Consider the following 15037-nt stretch of genomic DNA (forward strand, 5'->3'; position numbering starts at 1 on the left):
ATTTATTTACTTATTTATTTATTTATTCCCCTCCAAGAATTGCCACGTTTACCTGGCTTAGGGGTTTGTGTGTCCCCCGGGTCCTGGGAGCTGTGTTGTGTGTATGGAACGCCGAATGGACCAAAACGTCTAATTCGACGTCCATCTTAAAACGTCAAATTTTGTACCTCTTAAGACGACAGAAAATGCTGTGTTAAAACGGCAATTTTTAACGTCTTAGGATGTTTGGTCCGTTGCTATTGGTTTGCATCAACGTACCCACCCCCTTTTGACGTAAGGCTTCCATGCTTCATCCTCCTTTTGACGTAGCGGCTGCATTGGGCTGTACGTATGCCTTTGTTGTGGTCATGTGGTCTCTTGGTAGAGGGTACATTTTGCCTACATACCTGTGACATGTCTTATGATTAGTATTTGGGACAGTCCATTTCTATGAGGGTGGTGTGCCTGTAATTTTGAACTCTGGTGGCTGAGGAGAGCAAGGAGTGGCGTCCAGAATTTTTGTTAACAACTGTGGTCGTACATTTACTGAATGTACCATCGGATGACCAACAACTGGAATCTATACAGCCTGTTATCACCAGGTAGGCTATCAGTTAGCAGCGTGAACAAGCAAAGTTACTTAGCTAACTGACTATTTAGGCCCTCAGATGGGTCTCCCTGGACGAAGTGGTAGCACCCAATTAAACTGACATGTTAACACAGCATTTTCTGTAGTCTTAAGAAGTACAACATCTTAAGATGTTAAAAAGTGACGTTTTAACACGGCATTTTCTGTCATCTTAAGAGGTACAAATTTAACATCTTCAGACGGATGTCGAATTAGACGTTTTGCTCCATTCGGCGTTCCATATGTATGGGGCTAATAGCCCCTGGTAGGGTCTCCCAAGATAAAGTGTTCCCAGCTGAGGGGCCAGACTAAGAGCGGTTCAAGAAGACCACGATGAAACAGCACATTTGGGGAAAGAGTATGGTGCTCCCCCCCCCCCTGTGGAGCCATACCTGAATGAATAACATGGAGCCACCACCTTGTGGACCCAGCACCTGCAGGGACTGGCATCAGCATTCACACTACCTGAACGTCTGGATCCTATTTATTGGCTAGTGTCATGTCTGCCACATGCCAAACGGTGTCAGAGAAACACTGATTTGTAACCTGAAACTGCTTTATTCAGTGTTTATACTGGTCTAAATCACTGAGTCACTTTGTTTAGGAGATGAGGGGACCTCTGCAGATAATTCAGCTAACGCTAAAACCTCTTAATCAGTGAACACTGATAAAAGAATAACTGGGAGAAGATTCAACTGGTTGCAATCCTCAACACTAGATGCCACTAAATTCTCCTAAATCTTACACACTATGCCTTTAAATACACTACATTCAGAGAGGTTAATACTCATGGGAGTATACCAGCACAGTCTCTATGTATCTACAGTCATGACTTCATGAAAGGGACTTCTGACACTAAACACTAAACAATACAGTTAAAAAAATAGTTAACAGACACAAGAAGTATCACTGTTTCAGATGATACTTTGAATGTAATGAACACTGACTCTGTAGCCTGACTGGATCTCAGTGTCAACCGGTGTCAGAGCTCTCTAATCGGTTTTAGAAATCCTGCTGGTGCTGTGTGAACATCTGATCTGCCAGCTGGTCTGGAGCTGAAGCTGACCATCAATCTGTGATGGAACAAGACAAAGACAATTAAGAGCAAATGCATATAACTGAGAAAAATTGTATTTACAGTGTATTTGTTATGATCTGTCCTGTCAAACCCATAAAAATCAGGATCAACCATGTACTACAAATCCAAAAATAACATTATTGAATAAATTGTTTCATCTTTGACCTCTTTGCCCTTTTGTGTGTTCTCCCTCCTTTTGTCTGAACCTGAGCCAGTTCATGACATAAGGTATAGCATAGCAGTATTTTTTAATAAGCATTTCCATCTCAAAAGACTCCTCGTGGCTACAAGAGCTCCATCTGGTGGAGTTTTATAATACACACCTCTGAATGTTTGAAGACATGAGAACTAACAAGGTTTCAACCAGTCTTACACAGGACATTTTGAGCATCAAACACTTCATTTCCTGCTCTCTGGTGAATTTTAATACATCATATTTTGCTTTTCCTACATCAGTTAATTGTAGAGATGTCCCTGTGCTACTGTCATGTTTTTATTGATGGGGACAAATGCACATGTTCTAAATATTAAGGGAGACACAGACATGTCCATGTTAAGTGAGAAGATTTCATCATCACAATGAAGATTCAAACAAGTTATTCCCAGTGATCGTTGTCGGCAGGGTTTGAACCTGCGCGGGGAGACCCCAATGGATTTCAAGTCCATCGCCTTAACCACTCGGCCACGACAACTCACACATTGTTCTTTCAATGAGAACCCTCCTCGTAGATCTATTTAATAATTGTTTTTAAACTGGAATAATTTTGATGTAATTTGTTTTTTATTTCTGGGTGTAATATTCCAATGAATCTACTGTTTTTAAAGATGGCGTCTGTGCCATCTCTATACTTTTATTTACATGACATTTAAAATCAAATGCTGGAAAGGTCCAGAATAACGACTCAAAATCTCAGCCAAAAAAACAACCACTGACATTTCTTCCACCGGACATAAAATGTGCATGGAAGGTTCTCATTGGAGGAAAGATGTGTGAGTTGTCGTGGCCGAGTGGTTAAGGCGATGGACTTGAAATCCATTGGGGTCTCCCCGCGCAGGTTCAAACCCTGCCGACAACGATCAATGACTTTGTCTCTTTAAATCATGACATCTTCACACTGGCACAACACTGACACTGAGTGCCGTTTCCAGCCACACGGTTCTTCCTCAGGCTTCTGATCCACGACAAAGAGCCGCCATCTTAAATACCCATAGTGCTGCCTGAGCCAGAAAAATCTAAGAATTTAGTTTACAAAATGCAAATAATGATTTAATGTCATGTCACAAAGACATATTATTCTTGCTGAATAGTTTTAGATAAGGCTTTCCACAATGGGTCCTGTCTCTGTTTTCTTCCGTCTGCCAAGTTTTCACCTGAAGTTACAAAGTGTGTTTGATACTCAGCACATGTGGAGAACACTGCCCCTCCTTCCAAATCTAAGCTTGTCACAGACATGTCCATGTTCAGAAGTGGCAGTTAGGGACCTACAAACATATTGCAGGACTGCCAGTGTGAACATATCATGCTTCAAGACACAAAGTCATTGGTCGTTGTCGGCAGGGTTTGAACCTGCGCGGGGAGACCCCAATGGATTTCAAGTCCATCGCCTTAACCACTCGGCCACGACAACTCACACATCTTTCATCCAATGAGAACCTTCCATGTACATTTTATGTCCGGTGGAAGAAATGTCAATGGTTGTTTTTTTTGGCTGAGATTTTGAGTTGTTATTCTGGACCTTTCCAGCATTTGATTTTAAATGTCATGTAAATAAAAGTATAGAGATGGCACAGACGCCATCTCTAAAAACAGTAGATTCATTGGAATATTACACCCAGAAATAAAAAACAAATTACATCAAAGTTATTCCAGTTTGAAAACAATTATTAAATAGATCTACGAGGAGGGTTCTCATTGAAAGAACAATGTGTGAGTTGTCGTGGCCGAGTGGTTAAGGCGATGGACTTGAAATCCATTGGGGTCTCCCCGCGCAGGTTCAAACCCTGCCGACAACGATCAGTAAGTTTGTGTCTTGAAATTATAACATCTTCACACTGGCAATATACTGATAGTTCAACTTTCACTCCTTAATATGGACATGTCTGTGTCAAGCATAGGTTTAGATTTGGGGAGGTGAGGTTGTAGGAGACATGTCCCACTCACAAAACTCAGTGTATAATCAGTGTTCTCCACATGTGCTGAGTAACAATACAAACACACATTGTAACTTCAAGTGAAAACTAAACTGATTAAAGACAAGAAACTGGTTTAAAACAAATATAATATAAGGATGCTCGTCACATGATCACACTCTCAGGTGTTTCTTTGGTGGAGACAGACAGCTGCTGCTGCAGCTGCTGCTGCTGCTGCTGCTCTTCTTCCTCAGTGTCTCTATACAATGCAGACTCTTTGTTAATATGTCTGTCTGCTCTGTAGTCAATGTAGGAAGGAGCAAAGGGAAGGCAGAGCCAAAGAGAGACGCCTGTGACTGAGACTGATCTCTCCCCCGCTGCACCGGGCCGTACACTCTACCTCCCTCTACTCCCTCATTTTGATGAGGGAAGAGAGGGGAGAACAGAGAAGAAACTAACAGGAGAAACACTTACCTAACTTTAATCGAGACGGAGTTCAGCTGGTCAATTGTTGTTGCACATACTCGTAATTGTGGGTTAGAGTTGGAGCCATGCTGGAGGAGGTGGCGTGGGAGTTTAGGGAGGGTAAAAGCTTCATTGAGGTCATCAGGTGTGTGTGTATCCTTCTTCACTGGTGTTTCAATGAAAGGCCCATGACACCTCCAGAGGGCTCATCAGCAACACCTGGCATCCCAGGTGCACCCCCTCTGCTTTTTACTCCCTCGTACCCTACTGCTGTGAGTCGTATTTTGGGGCCCAAGTGACGTCTTTCAGCAGAATGTTGCCATCTTAAATACCCATGGTGCTGTCTGAGCCAGTCATGTGACATGCCACACCTGTTGCTCATATTCTTAATCAAAATAAATCAAGAATATATATATATATATATACATACATATATATATATATATATATATATATATATGTATGTATATATATATATAAATGCACCTGTGTACAGGCAGCACTATGGGTAGTTAAGATGGTGACTTTCGGTCACCATCTCTGCATTATAATCCTTCTAAACAGGAGCTACTTGATGTGCAGATTTACTTGTTTTTTACTTTGCTAGACGTTTCTTTGGTCCACTCCATTAGATGTTGGGATGTGTGTTATTTGTACTGTGTTTAAAGATGGTGTCTATCCCATCTCTATACTTTTATTGACATGACATTTAAAATAAAATGCTGGAAAGGTCCAGAATTATTGAAAGAGAGACGTGTGAGTTGTCGTGGCCGAGTGGTTAAGGCGATGGACTTGAAATCCATTGGGGTCTCCCCGCGCAGGTTCAAACCCTGCCGACAACGATCAATGACTTTGTGTCTTTGAAGCATGATATGTTCACACTGGCAGTCCCGCAATACGTTCATAGGTCCCTAACTGCCACTTCTGAACATGGACATGTCTGTGACAAGCTTAGATTTGGAGGGAGGGCCAGTGTTCTCCACATGTGCTGAGTATCAAACACACTTTGTAACTTCAGGTGAAAACTTGGCAGACAGAAGAAAACAGAGACAGGACCCATTGTGGAAAGCCTTATCTAAAACTATTCAGCAAGAATAATGTGAAGACTTTATGACATTAAATCATTATTTACATTTTGTAAACTAAATTCTTAGGTTTTTCTGTGAGATTTAAAAACTCGGTACAAGTGACATATGAATGAAATACTGTTTGAATATACTTCAGGCTGACTGTCTGCCTCTCTGACAATAACATGTAAAAGATGGCGTCTGTCAAAGATATATCTTTATTATGACCATGAGCTACAGGTGTAGCATGTCACATGACTGGCTCAGGCAGCACTATGGGTATTTAAGATGGCGGCTCTTTGTCGTGGATCAGAAGCCTGAGGAAGAACCGTGTGGCTGGAAACGGCACTCAGTGTCAGTGTTGTGCCAGTGTGAAGATGTCATGATTTAAAGAGACAAAGTCATTGATCGTTGTCGGCAGGGTTTGAACCTGCGCGGGGAGACCCCAATGGATTTCAAGTCCATCGCCTTAACCACTCGGCCACGACAACTTACACATTTTTCATCCAATGAGAACCTTCCATGTACATTTTATGTCCGGTGGAAGAAATGTCAGTGGTTGTTTTTTTGGCTGAGATTTTGAGTCGTTATTCTGGACCTTTCCAGCATTTGATTTTAAATGTCATGTAAATAAAAGTATAGAGATGGCACAGATGCCATCTCTAAAAACAGTAGATTCATTGGAATATTACACCCAGAAATAAAAAACAAATTACATCAAAATTATTCCAGTTTAAAAACAATTATTAAATAGATCTACGAGGAGGGTTCTCATTGAAAGAACAATGTGTGAGTTGTCGTGGCCGAGTGGTTAAGGCGATGGACTTGAAATCCATTGGGGTCTCCCCGCGCAGGTTCAAACCCTGCCGACAACGATCAATGACTTTGTCTCTTTAAATCATGACATCTCCACACTGGCAGAACACTGACACTGAGTGCCGTTTCCAGCCACACGGTTCTTCCTCAGGCTTCTGATCCACGACAAAGAGCCGCCATCTTAAATACCCATAGTGCTGCCTGAGCCAGACATGTGACATCCTACACCTGTAGCCAAGGCTATTCAAGAGAAGGCTGAGACACGGGGTCAAACATGGGGGGATTGCACATGCGCAGTAAAATGTGGTCTGCACTTCCTCAATGGCTCAGTAGATGGCGTGAGACTGCGGAATAAAGGGGATTTGCAGGCATGTCATTTTCACAGCTTATTACTGGACTGTCACTGGTGGCCTGTGTTGTGGGTGAGAATGACAGAGATGCAATTCCGACAACTTCAGGCAGCCGCCGTCCAAAAGTCCAAGCAGACCGCACCAAGCGCACTCCTTGATCGCCTGAGTGGATCCTGCGCTTTTTATCCAGCGCCCCTGCTGTCACCCTCCAGCATCGCAGCTCAAGCTACACTGCGCATGTGCAATCCCCCCATGTTTGACCCCGTGTCTCAGCCTTCTCTTGAATAGCCTTGCCTGTAGCTCATGGTCATAATAAAGATATATCTTTGACAGACGCCATCTTTTACATGTTATTGTCAGAGAGGCAGACAGTCAGCCTGAAGTATATTCAAACAGTATTTCATTCATATGTCACTTGTACCGAGTTTTTAAATCTCACAGAAAAACCTAAGAATTTAGTTTACAAAATGTAAATAATAATTTAATGTCATGTCACAAAGTCTTCACATTATTCTTGCTGAATAGTTTTAGATAAGGCTTTCCACAATGGGTCCTGTCTCTGTTTTCTTCTGTCTGCCAAGTTTTCACCTGAAGTTACAAAGTGTGTTTGATACTCAGCACATGTGGAGAACACTGGCCCTCCCTCCAAATCTAAGCTAGGGACCTATGAACATATTGCAGGACTGCCAGTGTGAACATATCATGCTTCAAAGACACAAAGTCATTGATCGTTGTCGGCAGGGTTTGAACCTGCGCGGGGAGACCCCAATGGATTTCAAGTCCATCGCCTTAACCACTCGGCCACGACAACTGGCACATATTACTCTTTAAATGAGAGTCTACCTTGTAGATGTATTTAATTTTCTACAATTGTTTTAAAACTGAAAAAAATTGATGTTGTTTGATTTATTTATAGGTGTAATGTTACGATAAATTTGATGTCTGCTGGAAGAAATGTTAATGATTGTTTTCCTGCCTTAAATTTTGAGTTGTTAATTATTCAGTAATTCTGGACTTTTCCAGTGTTTGTGGCTATGGATATTTAAATGGCGAAGGGTATTTAAGATGGCGACTTTCTGTCACATATCGGAAGTCTGAGGAAGAGCCATGTAGCTTGAAATGTCACTCTGAGTTAAAACCATTCTAAACAGGAGCTACTTGGTGTGTGGACTTAATTGTTTTTCACTTTGACAGACGCCATCTTTACATGTTATTGTCAGAGAGGCAGACAGTCAGTCTGAAGTATTTTCAATTAGTATTTCATTCATATGTCACTTGTACCCCCCTCCAAATCTAAACCTATGCTTAATACAGACATGTCCATATTAAGGAGTGCAACTTTGGGACCTATGAACATATTGTGGGACAGCCTGTGTGAAGATATTGTGCTTCAAAGACACAAAGTCATTGATCGTTGTCGGCAGGGTTTGAACCTGCGCGGGGAGACCCCAATGGATTTCAAGTCCATCGCCTTAACCACTCGGCCACGACAACTCACACGCCATTCATTCAATAATTTTGCACCTTTCCAGCATTTTATTTCAAATGTCATGTAAATAAAAATATAGAGATGGGATAGACACCATCTTTAAAAACAGTACAAAAGACAACAACACATCCCAACATCTAATAGATTAGACCAAAGAAACGTCTGTAAAACTAAAAAACAAATAAGTCTGCACACCAAGTAGCTCCTGTTTAGGATGTTAAATATATTAGTTTTCACTTGAAGTTACAAGGTGTGTTTGTATTGATACTCAGCACATGTGGAGAACACTGATTATACACTGAGTTTTGTGAGGGGGACGTGTCTCCTACAACTCCAACTCCCCAAATCTAAACCGATGCTTGATGCAGACATGTCCATATTAAGTGGTGAAGTTAAAGCTGAACTAGAAGATATCATGATTTAAAGACACAAACTTTCTGATCGTTGTCGGCAGGGTTTGAACCTGCGCGGGGAGACCCCAATGGATTTCAAGTCCATCGCCTTAACCACTCGGCCACGACAACTCACACATCTTTCATCCAATGAGAACCTTCCTTGTAGATCTATTTAATTTTTCTAAAATTCTTTCAAAACTGAAACAATGTTGATGATATTTGATTTATTTTCAGGTGTAATATTCCAATAAATGGTATGTCTGAGGCTGAGGAGCTGCGCTTCCACACTTCTTTTGCCATTTGTGCCTCCAGCTGTGTTTTTGGTGAGTTCCTCTTCATGCTGGGCACAGGGGAGAAGTTTCTGTGCAATCTGCAGTGTCACCGCTAGAGATCGCTAAATCCTATACACTGGACCTTTAAGTGACATTCTCAGGGCACCATGCAGAGGTGGAGCGCCCTAGGCAGCTACTTTACGTGTTAAGATTCCAGACATCTCCAGATTCCAGAAGTGGCCATTGGTGTCAGGTAGCCCAGTCTGTCTTTGTCTGTGGATACAGACACAGGAAAGAAGTTGTGACGAGTGTAAGACAACTAAGAATGAGAATCTAAACACAGGTATGCTGTTGGTATGTTCCACCCCGAGGTTAGAGCAGTGCTCTAAATATAAGGTGGAGAGTTGAGGAAGTTGGAGTGCAGGGACAAGATGGTGCATAGGTCATCATACTTTCCACGTTATCACCTACAGAGAGAATGTGCAGTTTCCCTGAAGCACTTGAAAACACTCTTGACCTTTATTTGCTTAAGTTATAAATTCAAGACGAACAGCGCTGGGCTCAGCACCTTGATATTTACATCTCGACCGCTTGAAATATCTTGTGGGATTGAATGAATGCACTCTTACTTTTACCTACAACATACGCAAGTGTGGCAAAAAAATAAATAAATAATTGTCGCTATGCTACTAGGGTGGCTCTGGGATGTCAGGCTGAAATATCTCTAACTATTGGATGAATTACCATGTAAGATTTTGTACAGAGAGTCACGAGTTGCAAACAATGAGTCTTATTGATGTTGTTGATGTCATGATCCTGGGTTTTGGTTTCATATTCTGTTATCTTGTGGACTTTGTCTCTGAGTTTTCTGTTTGTGTTCCTTGTTTCATGAGCTCATATTCAATCTGCTTCCTGTTTTATTTTGTAGGTTCTCTCCTCATGTGTCATGTCTAGTTTTACTTCCTGTCTTTGTGTGTTTTCCCGCCTGTTTTCTGTCACACTTGTCTCATTAAGTCTTGCCTGTTCCCTGAATCTTCCCTTCACACCTGTTCTGTATTAGTCTTGTTTGCGCCACCCTTGTTGTCAGCCAATCCCTGTTTCACTTGCCCATGTCTTCCTACTCCAGCTGTGTCTTGTCCTTGTGATTAGTCTTCTGTTATTTATACCTGTGTGTTTCCCTTTGTCAGTCTGTCTGTGTACCTTCTGTGTCTGTCTGTGTTCATTATTCCTGCCATAATCATGCATCCATCCCTGGTCTTTGTGTCTTTTCCTGTTTGGATTTTTGATCTGCTCTCAAATGTTTTTTTTTTTTAGTTGCCTGCCTTTATTTGGAAGTCCTTCATCAGCTACATTAAAGCTCACCTTTTGTTGAAAACAAACTGCCTGTTGAATCTGCATTTGGGTCCTCTCCTGAACTGAAACCATAACAGTTGATCATCTGATTTTCCTTTAGAGCCACCATGAGGCTGACATTAGTTTTGTGTGAACCGTCCCCACAACTGTTGAATCGATCACCATGAAATGTGGACTGTTCATCTGCTGTCTCAATCAGATCAAAATGTCAATTAGCAACGCTTAGCAGGAAGCTAAGCTAGGAGGAAATGGCAGAAGAAAAGACGAGAAAACCATACTGGTTACCCTAAACCCAGTCATGTTGCAGTTAAGATGGATTTCTATTTACCTTGCTTTGGTTGTGAAGGTCTTTTGTGCAACAGTCTAAAAATAAGAACAAGACAAGAAAAAAAACAAATACTTAAGTGAACATTTTCTGGAAACCTAGGGTGTTTTGTGCAACTTATTTAATTTGAGGGAAACCTTCACTAAAATTTTAACTTAAGGTGTTACGTTCAACCAGCCCCTGACAATTCCAGCTTACCTGTTCTGATTTTATATCCGTGCAACCCCCATCCCTATCAACTGCACTGCTTTCTCCAGCCCACCTTTAGAGAAACCCGCGGGGGTCAGAGAGGAGCAGTTAAGGGTCCAGCCTGGAGCTCCCAGCTATCCAACATCACTGTCTCTCTCCTCTCTGCCACCCAGTTTCAACGCATCAGTATGTACCACTCTATAGACTGTCTGATTAACTAGTCACAAAAGGTGTGGTCCTATTTGCTGAAAGGTTGCTAACATGTGGTAGACATATCAGGCGTCCGACATAAAGAATGACAAGAGGATGTCAGAGGCCAACTCTTCATACGACAGCTGAGAATGGGACTGCGGCGTATTTAGACTGCTCAGGGTTAGGGCCTGAGGTGTGGGGCCTCAAGTGTTGACAGAGTCTTGTTATGCAATGCAGAGGTCTTGGAGGAGTACATGTCATCTCCAGTTATGTTTGAGACATATTTTCACCTTGTAGACAGCTTTACACTCTGCAGACGAGCTGTGTGACTGAAGTCACTTAGGAATTCAAACAACTTCCTCAGTTTCCAAAAAATTCCAAATATTAAAAGAAGCTGATTTTTTACGATGTGCTAAACATCCCCTTTCTTCTTTATTGCTGGACAATAAATGCGCAGTGTTAATGTTATGGGGAGTCTCTGAGTTCAAGAACAAAACAGCAGCAATAACTCAAGACACCTGACCTCAGAGCTGTTGACAGTTTGTTTCCCCTCTGAGGCCAAATGAAGAAGGCTGAAAATGCTTCTGTCAGTTAGTGCAAAGATCTTGGAGGAGCTCAACACTTTGCAAGGATCCTCCTCCCACATTATCACCTAATAGACATAAGTACACCTTCCTTGTGTAACTCGAACTTGTATGACACTTGACAGGATCAATTTGACCTTAGCTCTAAATTCTGTGTTAACTTGCCTCCAGTATTTTAATCATATCAGAAAATCCGCCTTTTTCAGGAATTTAATAGCAATCACATCCACAATGGTAAAGCCACTCCTGAGAGAGCCAAACGACAACACTTTCACTTGAGCTCAGGAGAAGAAATCCCCAAACAATTTCACAGGTTTATCTTTGTCCTCAAGGATAAATGGAAGGAAACGATGCCAGGCCAGCAAGAAGGAGTGTGGAGTTACAGTATGAAGTAGCAGCAGGTGCCAGTATATAGGGTGATGACCTTGCCTTGCTGAACAACAGCTGCAACCATGATGATGTTCACACTCATCTTTCATTGTTGTTTCTCCTCTCAATGGCACAGACAAAAGAAACAGAAAAACATCAGAAAAATATAAGAAATTTCTCAAAATGCCATTTCAGTGATTTAAAGCAGGGGTATGCAATTAAAATTCAAAGAGGCCCAGATATGAAAACTTCCTCCAAATGAAGTTGTGAACATCATAATGTCTAATTGCATCCTATGAAATAAAACCATGTAGACCTATTGAACTTGTATGGTCACTTGTATGGAAAACAAATACTGGTAGCTATCTTTAGCATAAATAAAATGAATCCTAGCACAATGCCTAAATTTTAATAAAAGTAAAAAAGACAGAATATACTACATAAAATGCCTCCTTAAGAGAAAATGCAAAGAGAGCTTTGAGCATCCCCTTATTCATTTATTTATTTATCTATTATCTTCACCAGGGATTGTGCGTTTGGTTGTGCATGTGCCCGTCTGTCTACAGCTAATCTTGCATATTACTGGACCAATCAGCCTAATAATTTTGTGCACATTTATGATTGTATGCTCAAAGACCTCTTGTGGTTGCAGTGATAAACAGTTTAAAATCCTGTAAAATCCTGACTCCTCACTTTTGGGGCGTTAAGTTTTCCGGAAGTCGGCTCGGCTAAAAACGACAAGCCTTAAATTGTCTGTTGCAACTCAAAAAATGTTTGTAAAACTGCCAATGTTTACACGTACATAGCTGATTTCCCGACCCAGAAACTCAGAAGTGAATTTTTTTTTTTTTAATTTTCTTTTTATTTCGAAGTGCACTCAAATATTACAGACAATCTCCAGAAATGAAGAAAAAAAAAAAAAGGGAAAGAAAATATGGATACACTTCCAGAGGTACAGGTACCATACACAGATTGTCTTTCAGCCTATCTTCCTGTTATATCGGCTTATAGTCCACTTCTTTTTACTTTTGAAAAGGGAAAAATAAAGTTAGCTTAAAATGGTAACAACAAACAAGCAAAACCATGTGCATATTCATATATACCATCCTCACACCTGTGCATATACACTTACACACACACTTACTTAATTACACTCATATGAACATGCATGTACATGTACCATAAAATAAAACAAAGTAGGGAATAATAAACATATAACTATATACGTCCAGAGAGAAATAAAGTAGAGGGAACAAACAGCAGTTTGGCTTTACACCTTCATAAACATACTATAATGGTCAGATCATGCACCGAGGCAAATGTATTTGAGATTGGCATTTATGTATATATAAGGAGAAAAAAAACAAACAAACAAAAAAAAAACAATTTCCTTCAATGTATTATCATAACAAGGTCGGGTCTCAGGGGTCCAATATACTGCATCCATTTTTCCCAGCATTGTAAGAAGTAACCCATTTTAAGATTTAGTGAGAAGGTGATCTTTTCCATCTTATATATTTCAAAAGTCACATCTATCCAATCGTTTAAAGTAGGCCCCAAAGGCATCAACCATCTTTTAGTTAGAGCCTTTTTCCCTGCCGCCAATAATATACCCATTAAGTATGTATCAATACCTCTCAGTTCTAGGGGGAGAAGACCCAGGTATATGGTTTTAAAGTCAAATGGTATTTGTATATTAAAGATGGTCTGCATGGCTCCATGTATGTCAGTCCAGTATTTCAATATGTTTTGACAAGCCCAAAAAATATGATAGTGATTTGCAACTCAGAAGTGAATTTAATGATAAAGTAGAATACAAAAATATTTTAAAAAAACCACTTAATGTTGTTCAGGCCAGGTATGTTCAGACTACAGGAACAAAAACATGAGCTGCCAGAGCTGAGTGGGTCTCCTCTCAGGTCTGTCTGGTTCGTAACACTGGTTACCATAATAGCTAAGTTAACATTAGTGTTTAGCAAATGCCTGGAGGCGTATATCCAGTCAGGTGCAGAGAAGGCACAAGTCTTCCTGCAAGGCATACACTGATCCATCCAACAGGAGTGGTGACAATTCACGCAAAACAATTAATACCAAAATTTCATGGCAATCCATCCAGCAGATGTTGTGTTACATTAGTCTGAGATACAGCCACACTAGCAGCATGGCTATATATATATTTTTTTTATCAGCTGAGCCTCAAACAAAACTCAATACTGTTCATATTGGAGAAGGGTGACTCACAGCTGTAAGTTGATCCAAACATAGTCAAGATGTGTAGTGCTACTTGGTTAGACCACGGAAAATAGACACTGTTTGTGTTGCCAGAAAGTAGCAGAGTAAGCTGCTAATGCTCCATGTTGTCATCTTCTCACATCTCTCTTGCCTTCAAAACATATTTTCCCTCTAGCAAACCGTCTATGCACAGTAAACAATCGATTTAACTGGCCCTTAAGTGTTGCTATTGCCCTATTAGCTAGTTTAGCAAGCATAAGTCCGCACCATGGTCCACCATTTGGTAATGCCTGATTTAGAGGGTCCATTTTACAAATCATTGGTTCATGGTGCAAGCACACAGGAAGGAGGAAACAGGGTGGGAATAAAGGGACATTTTCAGTAGCTGACCACCAAACACCTCTTTTCTCTTGGTCATAGAGTTTTCTAATAGACTTCCAAAACTTCTCACCAAGAGAAAACCACGGAAGACACAGTGCTGTTTTATAATAGCAGTTTCATATTTGGTATTGTCCGGGGTGTGCGAGTGTGAGATAGAGCAAGTAAGTGTGAGGGCGTGAGTCTAAGTTTGATATAATGTGTCACTGTGCCTTTGCAATCTGTCTCAGTGTGCCAAAGACATTTGTGGTGGCTTTGTGGATGTCATGTGTCTGAGCTGAAGGACAAAACCAAGGAAACAATGTGCCATAAACACCTCATGGTCCCCTTTGGTTTGTTTTGAAGACAATGAGTTGGAGACCTTTAGACTGACTTTGGACTCACCTGAACCTCTAACCACTAACCTACATCTAAAACTCACCAATTAACATTAACAACACACCTCGCTCTCAGGAAGAAAGCAGATAAGCCGATATCCCAAAATGTGTGACTAGTCTTTCAAACACGCTTCTTTTAGTATAAACAATAAAAGAAAGAAACTACTACTGTTAACCACCTGCTGTATATGTCTAAATCTAAACTTCAACAATAGAGCAGAGCCCCTTCTGCATATAAGAAAGCTCATAAAGCTCCATCAAGTGTTGACAGCAGAAGGACACGGGACAGCTGGGAATGACAGCCTTAGCACCACCCTTAATGTGCTGAGGAATGGTACGCTGGGCGCAAACAACCAACTGTCAAGACCG

At 41.0% G+C, this 15037-nt stretch overlaps 10 non-coding genes across 10 annotated transcripts; 4 read left to right on the forward strand and 6 right to left on the reverse strand.

The window, feature by feature from the left end:
* Positions 1–2295: 2295 nt before the first annotated feature.
* On the reverse strand, positions 2296–2377 carry trnas-uga (transfer RNA serine (anticodon UGA)). Its single transcript has one exon. It is a non-coding gene; the product is annotated as a tRNA-Ser (tRNA).
* Positions 2378–2679: 302 nt separating this feature from the next.
* trnas-uga (transfer RNA serine (anticodon UGA)) lies at positions 2680–2761 on the forward strand. The gene has a single exon. It is a non-coding gene; the product is annotated as a tRNA-Ser (tRNA).
* A 470-nt stretch (positions 2762–3231) lies between these two features.
* On the reverse strand, positions 3232–3313 carry trnas-uga (transfer RNA serine (anticodon UGA)). Its single transcript has one exon. It is a non-coding gene; the product is annotated as a tRNA-Ser (tRNA).
* Positions 3314–3616: 303 nt separating this feature from the next.
* On the forward strand, positions 3617–3698 carry trnas-uga (transfer RNA serine (anticodon UGA)). Its single transcript has one exon. It is a non-coding gene; the product is annotated as a tRNA-Ser (tRNA).
* Positions 3699–5040: 1342 nt separating this feature from the next.
* On the forward strand, positions 5041–5122 carry trnas-uga (transfer RNA serine (anticodon UGA)). Its single transcript has one exon. It is a non-coding gene; the product is annotated as a tRNA-Ser (tRNA).
* Positions 5123–5756: 634 nt separating this feature from the next.
* trnas-uga (transfer RNA serine (anticodon UGA)) lies at positions 5757–5838 on the reverse strand. The gene has a single exon. It is a non-coding gene; the product is annotated as a tRNA-Ser (tRNA).
* Positions 5839–6140: 302 nt separating this feature from the next.
* trnas-uga (transfer RNA serine (anticodon UGA)) lies at positions 6141–6222 on the forward strand. The gene has a single exon. It is a non-coding gene; the product is annotated as a tRNA-Ser (tRNA).
* Positions 6223–7242: 1020 nt separating this feature from the next.
* trnas-uga (transfer RNA serine (anticodon UGA)) lies at positions 7243–7324 on the reverse strand. The gene has a single exon. It is a non-coding gene; the product is annotated as a tRNA-Ser (tRNA).
* Positions 7325–7925: 601 nt separating this feature from the next.
* On the reverse strand, positions 7926–8007 carry trnas-uga (transfer RNA serine (anticodon UGA)). Its single transcript has one exon. It is a non-coding gene; the product is annotated as a tRNA-Ser (tRNA).
* Positions 8008–8444: 437 nt separating this feature from the next.
* trnas-uga (transfer RNA serine (anticodon UGA)) lies at positions 8445–8526 on the reverse strand. Its single transcript has one exon. It is a non-coding gene; the product is annotated as a tRNA-Ser (tRNA).
* Positions 8527–15037: the final 6511 nt, after the last annotated feature.

The sequence above is a fragment of the Epinephelus fuscoguttatus genome, linkage group LG21, assembly GCF_011397635.1.
Source record: "Epinephelus fuscoguttatus linkage group LG21, E.fuscoguttatus.final_Chr_v1".
Lineage (NCBI taxonomy): Eukaryota > Metazoa > Chordata > Actinopteri > Perciformes > Serranidae > Epinephelus > Epinephelus fuscoguttatus.